This window comes from Entelurus aequoreus, linkage group LG23 (assembly GCF_033978785.1).
Source record: "Entelurus aequoreus isolate RoL-2023_Sb linkage group LG23, RoL_Eaeq_v1.1, whole genome shotgun sequence".
In the NCBI taxonomy this organism is placed as follows: Eukaryota; Metazoa; Chordata; class Actinopteri; order Syngnathiformes; family Syngnathidae; genus Entelurus; species Entelurus aequoreus.
The window spans coordinates 12,298,231-12,312,397 of record NC_084753.1 but is presented as its reverse complement, the minus strand read 5'-3'; the positions used below and the strand labels follow the sequence as shown (position 1 = coordinate 12,312,397).

Sequence of the window (14,167 nt, the reverse complement as noted above, 5' to 3'; positions counted from 1 at the left end):
CTATATACATATATATGTATTTTTTTTTAAATAACTTTGGCCAAATGGGGCACACTTGTTATTTCATATGTTAGCCAGAGGGGGATCACTTCACATTTTTACACACACTTGTTATTTCATATGTTGACCAGAGAGGGAGCCCTTTTAAAACAGACAGTCGATTTGAAAAAACCCCTCCCTTTTGGGACCACCCTAGTTTTGATGGATTTCACCACCAGGGGTGCAAATGAGACATTCTCTATTACATGCAATGGTTTTCCGTATTGGGACCATGATTTATGTCTTAACTTGTTCACGGGTCCTCATATGAAAGGTACTTTTCCTTGTTGATGTCTCAAGAAGGATAAATACAAGAACACGCGCACGCACGCACGCACGCACGCACGCACACACACACACACACACACACACACACACACACACACACACACACACACACACACACACACACACACACACACACACACACACACACACACCACCCTTTCTAGATATATACAGATTTGTATTTACAACATTAATAATATATACATACTGTGTAAATATAAAAAACGTAAGCTTTTAGTAAATGTTTTGTTTGTTTCTAATTGTTTTTTAATCTTCATTATTTACTTCAAGTTATTACAGTATGTCTCTATATACATATATATGTTTTTTTTTTTAAATAACTTTGGCCAAATGGGGCACACTTGTTATTTCATATGTTAGCCAGAGGGGGATCACTTCACATTTTTACACACACTTGTTATTTCATATGTTGACCAGAGAGGGAGCCCTTTTAAAACAGACAGTCGATTTGAAAAATCCCTCCTTTTTGGGACCACCCTAGTTTTGATAGATTTCACCACCAGGGGTGCAAATGAGACATTCTCTATTACATGCAATGGTTTTCCGTATTGGGACCATGATTTATGTCTTAACTTGTTCGCGGGTCCTCATATGAAAGGTACTTTTCCTTGTTGATGTCTCAAGAAGGATAAATACAAGAACACGCACACACACACGCACGCACGCACACACACACACACACACGCACGCACGCACGCACGCACGCACACACACACACACACACACACACACACACACACACACACACACACACACACACACACACACACACACACACACAAACACACAAAAGTCATGAGCAAACCTGAGTATTTGTATCTGTGGGTGGAGGTGCGCCTACCCGCTAGCATACCGCTTACAATACATTCCAAATCATAGTTTTTGTGTTAGTAAAGTTGTATTATTCATTATCGGTAGGGCTGTGAATCTTTGGGCACCACACGATTCGATTCGATTCTCGATTGAAAATCAATACTTTTTTCATAACATCGGTTTGCCAGTTCTGTGATTAACTACATCCCTCCATAAAATAGACAAACAGCTCTGATGAAATTATATATTACTCAAAATAAAAGCTTATTTTGTTTGACAAAATTCTACCCAAACATTTAATAAAGTCAAATACAAATAAGGCAACAAGAGAAGTATCCAACACTTCTCTTTTCTAAAGTAAATCTGTACAGCAGACATAGATCATCTACATCAACAATATGATTTGCTCGAGAAAAAAATAAAAATAAAAACATCGATTTTTTATTTTTTTAATCGATTAAAAATAGCTACAAACAAGAATCTAGATTAATCTATTTTTTTTAATTTTTTTTACAACCTTGGTAGTTGGTGTTTGTGCATGTGAGACACAGAGAGATCAGAAGTATCCAACACTTCTCTTCTCTACAGCAGATGTAGATCATTACATAAACAATATGATTTGTCTGAACGCTTGGACAGCACAGATTAAAAAAAATAATAATAATAAAAAATAATAATAAAATAAAAAAATAATACAAATAAAAAAATAAATAATAAAAAAATAAAAAATAAAATAAAAAAAAAAAAAAATATATATATATATATATATATATATATATATATATATATATATATATATATATATATATATATATATATATATATATATACATATATATATATATATATATATATATATATATATATATATATATACTTTGTTTTTCTTAAATGATCATCCAAACTGTAGAAGTAAACATTTTCAAATAACATGCATATGTACACACAAAACAGCAATAACTAATATCAGTACATAATAGTTATTGTATTCCGGCCACACATTAATAAAACATAAATAAGTCAACTTCTTGCGGTCTAAAAGAGTACATCAGAAGATGTCAGGCTTTACTTCCAACGTTGAAAAAAATCCGAAGCACACTTCGATGACCCCACAAATGCGCACTGCAAAGGATGCAACTGGCAAATTGAGACACAACTTATGTCTCCTGGAAGACCTGGACAAAGTAGCTGGGGAGAGGGAAGTCTGGGATTTCCTGCTTCGGCTGCTACCCTCGCGAGCCGACTTCGGATAAGCGGAAAGAAGATGGATAGATAGATATGGATAAACTGCTGATGGTTTTCCCAATTTGTGACGTCACAAATTGGGCAATTTCTTAATGGCTGATTAATGCAATATTTTTTAAATATATATCTGGTTTGATTTAAAATTTTCGGACATATATAAGTCCCAAAGACACAAAAACCGGTACCAATAGGTAAGAAAAGTTGGTTTTGCATAGTAGGTACCCTAAATAAATAAGACGGTCTGTACCAGTTACCAATTGCACAGTCTAAGTATATCACACGCAACAAACCCACTATTATTACATGCAATTTTATAGTTTGCACACGCTGTTTAGCGCATGGTATTTCCATCTTCGTAGATCACGTCCTACATGTTTACGGAAAATGTTTGGCTACAGTATAAACTTAAAAAGTGCGGTCGTTTTTAGAAACACAAAATAAATCACGATGACGGCTTTCGAAGAAGTGCTACATTAGCAATTAGCCCTATGGGCTTTTGAATGGACACGGCTGTGATACTGTTAAACCAAACTCGGACTATTACAAAGGACATGTTGACTCACTGCTGAGTAGAAAATTGAGCAGATAATATAATAGAATAATTGTTTCTATGAGGTTATTCAGTACATCCAAATAGAACATGCAACAACCTGCGGAGCACCACGACCACGTTGATGATCAACTATGAACGTGACCGGTGATCACATGACCCTAAACAACCATAAAGTGTTTATGCCAAAAGGTTCGATAACACAGTGTTTTTCAACCACTGTGCCGCGGTACACTAGTGTACCATGAGATACAGTCTGGTGTACCGTGGGAGATTATGTAATTTTACATATTTGGGTTAAAAAATTTTTTTTAAAACCAGTAATTATAGTCTGCAAATTATGTGTTGTTGTTGAGTGTCGGTGCTGTCTAGAGCTCGGCAGAGTAACCTTGTAATACTCTTCCATATCAGTAGGTGGCAGCCGGTAGCTAATTGCTTTGTAAATGTCGGAAACAGCGGGAGGCAGCGTGCAGGTCAAAAGGTATCTAATGCTTAAACCAGGGGTCGGCAACCCGAAATGTTGAAAGAGCCATGTTGGACCAAAAATACAAAAAAAGTCATCTTTATGGAACCGCAAAATATTAAAAGACTTAGCTAAACTCACCTTTGTTAATTCACGCACAGTATAAAACGTTTGGTGGACAAAATGAGACAAAGGAGGAGGGGCATAAAACACGTCTTTCTGTGGCAGCGTCGGAGAAAGTTGTACATGTAAAACAAACTGTTGTGTCACGGTCCACACAACGGTGAGTTCAAGGGCCGCTGAAATTAGTAGGACGAAGCGGCACTCGCCTAATACTCTCATCAGTGAAGCATAAACACAAACATAATCAACAGTGGACTTTCTAACAATTAGGAAGGTTTGTGTCGTGTTTGTCCTCCTACAAAAACCATATTACTACACAAAATAGATTTTTCACCCCATTTATTTTTTTTTCTATTTCCATACATTTTTGAAAAAGCTCCATGGAGCCACCAGGGCGCCGCTCAACAGCCGCATGTGGCTCTAGAGCCGCGGGTTGATGACCCCCGGCTTAAACCATAAATAAACAAAAGCTGAGTGCCACTAAGAAAAGGCATTGAAGCTTAGGGATGGCTATGCAGAACGAAACTAAAACTGAACTGGCTACAAAGTAAACACAAACGGAATGCTGGACAACAGCAAAGACTTACAGTGTGGAGCAAAGACGGCGTCCACAAAGTACATCCGAACATGACATGACAATCAACAATGTCCCCATAAAGAAGGATAAAAACAACTGAAATATTATTGATTGCTATTACAAAGTAGATGCGGGAAATATCGCTCAAAGGAAGACATGAAACTGCTGCAGGAAAATACCAAAAAAGGAGAAAGAGCCACCAAAATAGGAGATCAAGACAATAATTAAAACTCTACACACAGGAAAACAGCAAAAAACTCAAAATAGGTCAGGGTGTGATGTGACAGGCGGTGACAGTACACCTACTTTGAGACAAGAGCTATAGTTATGCATGCTTGGTTATGGTTTAAAGTCATATCCAACAATTGCGACAAAGACTTTTTACTGTCAACTGAGTTTGGTTTTTTAATGATTTCTGCTGGTGGTGTGCTTCTGGATTTTTTCAATGCAAAAATTGTGCCTTGGCTCAAAAACGGTTGGAAAACACTGCGATAACAATGCCTCTTCCAAATAAAATGCAAAAAAAATTGGCAGCACCCATTTGCAGATAAGTAGAACACAATTTACAGACTACAACACAAGTACCATGTGTTGCTATTTATGTTACGTTAGTTAGCCTATGAAAAAGTGTTGAATTCTTATGAAAGAGGCTGGCAGAGGTGCCAATGAAGTGGTCAGGGACTTCTCAGACACAATTAAACTGTCAAGTGTTTTTATTTCCTTAATGCTCTTTTCATTTTCTTCTTGCAGCCTTTTTTCTTCATTATTTATTTTTCTCCAGCAATCGAGAAGACAACATCTATGCAATTATGCGCCTCGCTCCTCTATGAAAATCAAAATCCCGATAAGCTTTGTGCACTTCTTAAAAGAGGTGACCGTTGCATCAAACAAAAGGGGACGCCGGCGGGGACGAGTAATTGTTATTTGCGCAAAACATTTATTTTTTTATTTTTTCTTTCAAGGCAGCACAGCGAAGTGAAGATGTGGACCTTGACACAGTTCATTAAAATACTTGGTGGGGATGGAACACTTCCATGGCTTTGAAGTTAACTACAGTCCTGGTTGCATTTATTTTATGAAGGACAGTGGCTAATGAAACATACTCGTACCTTGCATCATTAAGCAGCCGATTGTAAACAACAGTAAATAGAAAATGGAGAGACTTGGCTCTGTCACGCGACCCCAAGATGCAGGGACGGAAGGCGAAGTGCAGGCGAGATGGCAAAAGCAACAACAGTAATGCGGTAATTCAGGAAAACAAAACACTTGATGAGGTGTGTCCAAACTTTTTGACTCGCGGGCCACATTGGGTCTTAAAAACATTGGTAGGGGGCCAGGCTGTCTATAAATTGTGCAGTGTGTAGTGGTTATGTAAAAGTCTATCTTTATCTAAATAAATCAAATAGCCCAATCACTACACTACTGAACCATCAGAACTGTACAAAGAAAGATACAGTTGGATACAGTTGAATATAGTTGGAATTTTGATATAAAACCTGTTTCATTTGTAGTATTTATTCCAAGTCAGCGTTCTGAAATGTGAGCGTGTGTGCGCTGATAACATTTACACAGCTGTTTTTTTTTACACGTGATGGACGATCCCAGTGATCTAAGTCTGCATATTAATTTGATACCAAATTGTAGCCATGCGAACGCTGCTTGCGTGCTTACACGCGCACAACAACACATTTTCCCGCTAAGTAGCAGAGCGAGGATCATAACGTAACTACGACCATTTGTGCAAGGTGCTTTTATTATTGTCCATTCTTTAACAAGACATATAAGACATATAAGACTCTACAAGACATATAAGAGCTGAAATTACGTTTTCGGTACAGTCCCACTCAGAGCAGACATACTGTACATTACAGGGAGACAAGAACAGGACCGCCAACGGGTCAGCCACTTACGCTGCCCCTTAAAAAAGGTGGGAAACAGGTGATATTGGAGAAGGGGGGAAGAGGAAACCAATATTCAGTCAAAGGCTGGACTCCCGGGAGGGGGTCCAGACTGAGGCCAAGGGAAAAAAACTCATAGCCATAGCAAACATAAACATGTTACTAGAGATGTCCGATAATGGCTTTTTTGTCGATATCCGATATTGTCCAACTCTTAATTACCGATTCCGATATCAACCGATGCCGATATATACAGTCGTGGAATTAACACATTATTATGCCTAATTTTGTTGTGATGCCCCGCTGGATGTATTAAACAATGTAACAAGGTTTTCCAAAATAAATCAACTCAAGTTATGGAAAAAAATGCCAACATGGCACTGCCATATTTATTATTGAAGTCACAAAGTGCATTATTTTTTTTAACATGCCTCAAAACAGCAGCTTGGAATTTGGGACATGCTCTCCCTGAGAGAGCATGAGGAGGTTGAGGTGGGCGGGGTTGGGGGGGAGGGGTTTAGTTGGGGAGGGGGGTTAGGGAGTAGCGGGGGGGTGTATATTGTAGCGTCCCGGAAGAGTTAGTGCTGCAAGGGGTTCTGGGTATTTGTTCTGTCGTGTTTATGTTGTGTTACGGTGCGGATGTTCTCCCGAAATGTGTTTGTCATTCTTGTTTGGTGTGGGTTCACAGTGTGGTGCATATTTGTAACAGTATTAAAGTTGTTTATACTGTCACCCTCAGTGTGACCTGTATGGCTGTTGACCAAGTATGCATGGCATTCTCTTGTGTGTGTGAAGAGCCGTAGATAAGATAAGGTTTATTGGCGCTCTGTACTTCTCCCTACGTCCGTGTACCACTCCGTACAGCGGCGTTTTAAAAAGTCATAAATTTTACTTTTTGAAACCGATACCGATAATTTCCGTATTACATTTTAAAGCATTTATCGGCCGATAATATCGGCAGTCCGATATTATCGGACATCTCTACATGTTACATATAATCACAAAACTCGCAACATAGGGGAGGGAGTGGGAGCCACGGCGGCCGGCTGCAGCTAAAAAGCGCTACTTAGCCGTCCATCACCCCGAAGGGGAATCAAGCTGTGGTTAAGGTGTGGGGTGAGGGTTGGGGAGGGGGGGCTGCATATGCCCATTGTCCAGGGTGTAGTGATACATAAGTGGTACATAAGTAAAAGGATTTACAACATTATCAGGATATGAACAGAGACACTACAGTTGGCTAAAAGCATTAATCGAAGCGAGATATAGCCAACAGACTGAACAACAACTCATAACTTTTACCAGTTATTGACAACCACCCCCATGACGACGCTGCAATATGAAGTAGAAATGATAAAACATTAAATATTAAAAGTATGTGAAAGTTCGACTCTTACCTTGTTTACTTTCCTGACGACCTCCTTAATGTTTTGTAAACAATCAGAAACATCAAACACAGACGTAATTAGGGATGTCCGATATATCGGACTGCTGATATTATCGGCCGATAAATGCTTTAAAATGTAATATCGGAAATTATCTGTATCGGTTTCCAAATTATGGGTATCGGTTTCAAACGGTAAAATGTATGACTTTTAAAAACGCCGCTGTGTACACGGATGTAGGGAGAAGTACAGAGCGCCAATAAACCTTAAAGGCCCTGCCTTAGCGTGCCGGCCCAATCACATAATATCTACGGCTTTTCACACACACAGAATGCAATGCATACTTGGTCAACAGCCATACAGTTCACACTGAGGGTTGCCGTATAAAAAACTTTAACACTGTTACAAATATGCGCCACACTGTGAACCCACACCAAACAAGAATGACAAACACATTTCGGGAGAACATCCGCACCGTAACACAACATAAACACAACAGAACAAATACCCAGAACCCCTTGCAGCTCTAACTCTTCCAGAAAAAAAGGCAAGATGGCGGCGCTTCACGGCGGCAGCTTCTTGCAAGCGCTCTGGGAAGTGTAGACCGATTTGGCAAAAATACCCGTCAATTCAGTCAATTTCATGGCTGGCTCACAGCGTGTTCACTCCGTGATCACTTACGACCGACTTACGATTCTGGATGTGGAGAGATCGGGCCATTTTGGGCTACTCGCTAGCTTGGGAATTCTTCGCGAGCTACATCCAGCAGTGGCCTTTGAAGCAGCGGCGTCGACTACCAGCGGAAACCGTCAACGAAAGAGACGTAAGCGGTGTGCTCGGAAGCAGAAGCGGGGATGTCGGGCGGGGCTAACAACAAAGCTAAAGGCGTTGTTGTTAGCGGGGCTAACGCTAAAGGCTAATCCTCAATGAAGCGCTAATAAGGAGTCTGTTAAGATAGAACTAGCTAGTGCCAGGCTGGATAATCCCTGCAAACATAGCAATTCTCTTAGAATAATATACAACTCACATAATGTTTTTTCTGCGTCAGAGGTGGACATGCATTTTACTGAGGTGGCAAACAATCTAAAAATTCCTGTCATATCAATTCCTAGATATGGTCGAAATTATTTAAAGTGCACTACGCATAATAAACGTAACATTATTAATATTGCTACTACGGATACTTTCAACAAAAACTCATCAAAACAGCCCACTACCTATAATATGGGCTTTTTAAACATAAGATCATTGTCTTCCAAAACGTTATTAGTTAATGAAGTCACTAGAGACAACAATCTTGATGTCGTTGGTCTAGCCGAGACCTGGCTCAAACCAGACGAATTTTTTGCGCTTGGTGAGGCGTCTCCTCCTGGCTATACGGGAACGCATATTGCCCGTCCCATTAAAAGGGGTGGGGCTGTTGCACTAATATACAACAAAAACTTTAGCCTTACCTCGGACCTAAATAATAAATATAACTCGTTTGAGGTGCTTACTTTGAGGTTTGTCACACCGCTGCCTCTGCACCTGGCTGTCATCTACCGCCCCCCAGGGCCCTATTCGGACTTTATCAATGAATTTTCAGAGTTCGTTGCTGATCTAGTGACGCACGCCGACAATATAATCATAATGGGAGGATTTAACATCCATATGAATACCCCATCGGACCCTCCATGCGTGGCGCTCCAGACTATAATTGATAGCTGTGGTCTTACACAAATAATAAATGAACCTGCACATTGCAACGGTAATACGATAGATCTAGTGCTTGTCAGGGGTGTCACCACCCCCAAAGTTACGATACTCCCGTACACTAAAGTAATGTCCGATCATTACCTTATAAAATTCGAAGTTCTGACTCATTGTCAACAAACTAATAATAATAATAATAACTACTATACAGCCGCAACATTAATGCTGCCACAACGACGACTCTTACTGACTTACTGCCTTCGGTAATGGCACCATTCCCAAATTATGTGGGCTCTATTGATAACCTCACTAACAACTTTAATGACGCCCTGCGCGACACCATTGATAGTGTAGCACCGCTAAAGCTAAAAAGGGCCCCTAAAAGGCGTACCCCATGGTTTACAGAAGAAACTAAAGGCCAGAAATTATCATGTAGAAAGCTGGAACGCAAATGGCGTGCGACTAAACTTGAGGTTTTCCATTAAGCATGGTGTGATAGTTTAATAACTTATAAACGCATGCTTACCTCAGCTAAAGCTAAATATTACTCAAATCTCATCCACCTCAACAAAAATGATCCTAAATTTTTGTTTAGTACAGTAGCATCGCTAACCCAACAAGGGACTCCTCCCAGTAGCTCCACCCACTCAGCAGATGACTTGATGAATTTCTTTAATAAGAAAATTGAAGTCATTAGAAAGGAGATTAAAGACAAAGCATCTCAGCTACAACTGGGTTCTATTAACACAGATACGACTGTATATACGACGGACATTGCCCTCCAAAATAGTTTCTCTCTCTTTGATGAAATAACATTGGAGGAATTGTTAAAATGTGTAAATGGGACGAAACAAACAACATGTTTACTTGACCCAATTCCTGGGAAACTTATCAAGGAGCTTTTTGTATTATTAGGTCCATCAGTGTTAAAGGCCTACTGAAATGATTTTTTTTTATTTAAACGGGAATAGCAGATCCATTCTATGTGTCATACTTGATCATTTCGCGATATTGCCATATTTTTGCTGAAAGGATTTAGTAGAGAAAATCGACGATAAAGTTTGCAACTTTTGCTCGCTGATAAAAAAAAAGCCTTGCCTGTACCGGAAGTAGCGTGACGTCACAGGAGCTAGTATTCCTCACAATTCCCCATTGTTTACAATGCAGCGAGAGAGATTCGGACCGAGAAAGTGACAATTACCCCATTAATTTGAGCGAGGATGAAAGATTCGTAGATGAGGAACGTTACAGTGAAGGACTTGAGAGGCAGTGATGGACGTATCTTTTTTCGCTCTGACCGTAACTTAGGTACAAGCTGGCTCATTGGATTCCACACTCTCCTTTTTCTATTGTGGATCACGGATTTGTATTTTAAACCACCTCGGATACTATATCCTCTTGAAAATGAGAGTCGAGAACGCGAAATGGACATTCAGTGCCTTTTATCTCCACGACAATACATCGGCGAAATGCTTTAGCTACGAGCTAACGTGATAGCATTGTGCTTTAACTGCATATAGAAACAAAAAAAATAAACCCCTGACTGGAAGGATAGATAGAAAATCAACAATACTATTAAACCGTGGACATGTAAATATATGGTTAATGCTTTCCAGGCTGGCGAAGGTTAACAATGCTGTGCTAACGACGCCATTGAAGCTAATTTAGCAACTTAGCAACCAGACCTCACAGAACTATGTACTCTCTCCTTTTTCTATTGTGAATCACGGATTTGTATTTTAAACCACCTCGGATACTGTATCCTCTTGAAAATGAGAGTCGAGCACGCGAAATGGACATTTAAAGTGACTTATCTCCAAGACAATACATCGGTGACACACTTAGCTACTGAGCTAGCGCAATAGCATCGTTCTCAAATGAAGATAGAAACAAAATAAATAAACCCCTGACTGGAAGGATAGATAGAAAATCAACAATACTATTAAACCGTGGACATGTAAATACATGGTTAATGCTTTCCAGGCTGGCGAAGGTTAACAATGCTGTGCTAACGACGCCATTGAAGCTAACTTAGCAACTTAGCAACCAGACCTCACAGAACTATGTACTCTCTCCTTTTTCTATTGTGAATCACGGATTTGTATTTTAAACCACCTCGGATACTATATCCTCTTGAAAATGAGAGTCGAGCACGCGAAATGGACATTTAAAGTGACTTTTATCTCCAAGACAATACATCGGTGACACACTTAGCTACTGAGCTAGCGCGTAGCATCGTTCTCAAATGAAGATAGAAACCCATCAACAGCCGTGCTCACCTGCATTCCAGCGATCAACGGCACGACGAAGGACTTCATCCGTGGGTTTGGCGGCAAGCATCGGCTAGGTGTAGTAAGTAGTCCTTGTTGTGTTGCTGTAAGTATTGTAATGCCCCGCAGTGGAGAAGGAGTCACACAGACGAGGAAGCGCTGCTCAATCGCTTTATTAAAAAGCGGTAACTGGTTGTAGTTCAAAAAGTAACGCACACACATACACAAACTGCTGTTAGCCAAAACTCACGCTCACACACACTCAAGTTCTCCGCCAACTCACTCGCGCATGCGCGTTCCCCAAACCCTTAAAGACACAGTACACTAATGCAAATATCACAGATATTACAGTATTGTACTTAGCCGCTAAGACACCGATCGATCCCACCTACAACGTTCTTCTTTGCAGCCTCCATTGTTCATTAAACAAATTGCAAAAGATTCACCAACACAGATGTCCAGAATACTGTGGAATTTTGTCGAAGAAAACAAGAGGCTTTTCTATCGGGTCCGATGGGGTCCAACCACTTCCGTTGCTTTTGTGACGTCACGCGCATAAATCATATCCAAAGGAGTTTTTCAACCGGAAGTGTGGCGGGAATTTTAAAATTGCACTTTATAAGTTAACCCGGCCGTATTGGCATGTGTTGCAATGTTAAGATTTCATCATTGATATATAAACTATCAGACTGCGTGGTTGGTAGTAGTGGGTTTCAGTAGGCCTTTAAATATTATAAACGTATCACTTTCCTCTGGCACTGTTCCCCTAGCATTCAAAAAAGCGGTTATTCATCCTCTACTCAAAAGACCTAACCTCGATCCTGACCTCATGGTAAACTACCGGCCGGTGTCCCACCTTCCGTTTATCTCGAAAATCCTCGAAAAAATTGTCGCACAGCAGCTAAATGAACACTTAGCGTCTAACAATCTCTGTGAACCTTTTCAATCCGGTTTCAGGGCAAATCACTCTACGGAGACAGCCCTCGCAAAAATGACTAATGATCTATTGCTAACGATGGATTCTGATGCGTCATCTATGTTGCTGCTTCTTGATCTTAGCGCCGCTTTCGATACTGTTGATCATAATATTTTATTAGAGCGTATTAAAACGCGTATTGGGATGACAGACTTAGCCTTGTCTTGGTTTAACTCTTATCTTACTGACAGGATGCAGTGTGTCTCCCATAACAATGTGACCTCGGACTATGTTAAGGTAACGTGCGGAGTTCCCCAGGGTTCGGTTCTTGGCCCTGCACTCTTTAGTATTTACATGCTGCTAGGTGACATCATACGCAAATACGGTGTTAGCTTTCACTGTTATGCTGATGACACCCAACTCTACATGCGTGTTGGACTTTCACAATATTATGTCAGACCCACTCGACATCCATTGCTTTCGGTCTCCCCTAGAGGGGGGGGGGGGGGGGGGGGGGGGTTACCCACATATGCGGTCCTCTCCAAGGTTTCTCATAGTCATTCACATTGACGTCCCACTGTGGGCTCTGTACCGAGGATGTCGTTGTGGCTTGTACAGCCCTTTGAGACACTTGTGATTTAGGGCTATATAAATAAACATTGATTGATTGATTGATTGAACGCTACAATATACACCCCCTAACCCCCTAGCCCCCCACCTCAACCCCGCCCACCTCAACCTCCTCATGCTCTCTCAGGGAGAGCATGTCCCAAATTCCAAGCTGCTGTTTTGAGGCATGTTAAAAAAAAAAAAAGCACTTTGTGACTTCAATAATAAATATGGCAGTGCCATGTTGGCATTTTTTTCCATAACTTGAGTTGATTTATTTTGGAAAACCTTGTTACATTGTTTAATGCATCCAGCGGGGCATCACAACAAAATTAGGCATAATAATGGGTTGATACCACGACTGTATATATCGTATCGGTTGATATCGGAATCGGTAATTAAGAGTTGGACAATATCGGAATATCGGATATCGGCAAAAAAGCCATTATCGGACATCTCTAGATATAATGCACATAAGATGGGGATGTGTGGAGAGAGAGAGTTTTGCATATCACCCATCATGCTTTGTAATGGATTTGGCTGTGTGTAAATTTTAATTGGATTGTGTGACACATGTATGTAAACATGATGTGTTTTTTTTCTTCATTTTTTATATTTGCACCATGGGCGGAAAAGGTTGTTTGCAGACATTATACTTTTCATGAAGTAATGTAATAAACATGGTCATTGGCTGACATTAGTCACATGGTCTCAGATGAAGAAAGTAACTTGTAGAGAAACTGACTATTGAAAAAAATGTTTCAAGACGTACCGTGGCCAGATTTAGGATGCCAACCTGCAGAGGTTCCAATCACCGACTATCCAGCTATGTCCAGAGGAAACACACTGATTTCCAAACAAGGACAGGTGTGTCCTGATTGACAATCAGGGACAGGTGTGGGAGCAAGCACCCGGTGGCAGAACAGGAAGCAGACAGAAAAGGGAAAATGGAAATATGCGCGCAGAAATTGAAACAACTAAAAATAATTTAAAAAATAAATACAGCTCAGACCAAACAGTGATATAGAGTGGCTAAAAAAGTATTTGTAGTCAGTTACGTGGCTTTTTCTTACCTGTGGATTTCCGGTGAACGTAGTGGTGGTCAACCAAACCAATATGGCTGCCGTGCAGCAAACGGTGTGCAAACTATCCGAGTATGCAAGGGGTTTAGATGTTACCACTAAATGCAATGGAATATACAGTATCCCTATACGACAGGGCTATTCAACTACATAATGAAGGGGCCCGCAGTTTCAGGAGCCCAAGGGCTCAGGGGCCGGA

At 40.4% G+C, this 14,167-nt stretch overlaps 1 long non-coding RNA gene across 4 annotated transcripts in view; it reads right to left on the bottom strand.

Annotated features, from left to right (window-relative positions):
* LOC133640741 (uncharacterized) overlaps nucleotides 1–13,790 on the bottom strand; it is a 121,619-nt gene extending 107,829 nt beyond the window's left edge. For all 4 annotated transcript variants that reach the window (XR_009824204.1, XR_009824206.1, XR_009824205.1 and 1 more), the window contains exon 1: nucleotides 13,659–13,790. This is a non-coding gene — a long non-coding RNA (uncharacterized LOC133640741). The remainder of the gene's footprint in view (nucleotides 1–13,658) is intronic.
* Nucleotides 13,791–14,167: the final 377 nt, after the last annotated feature.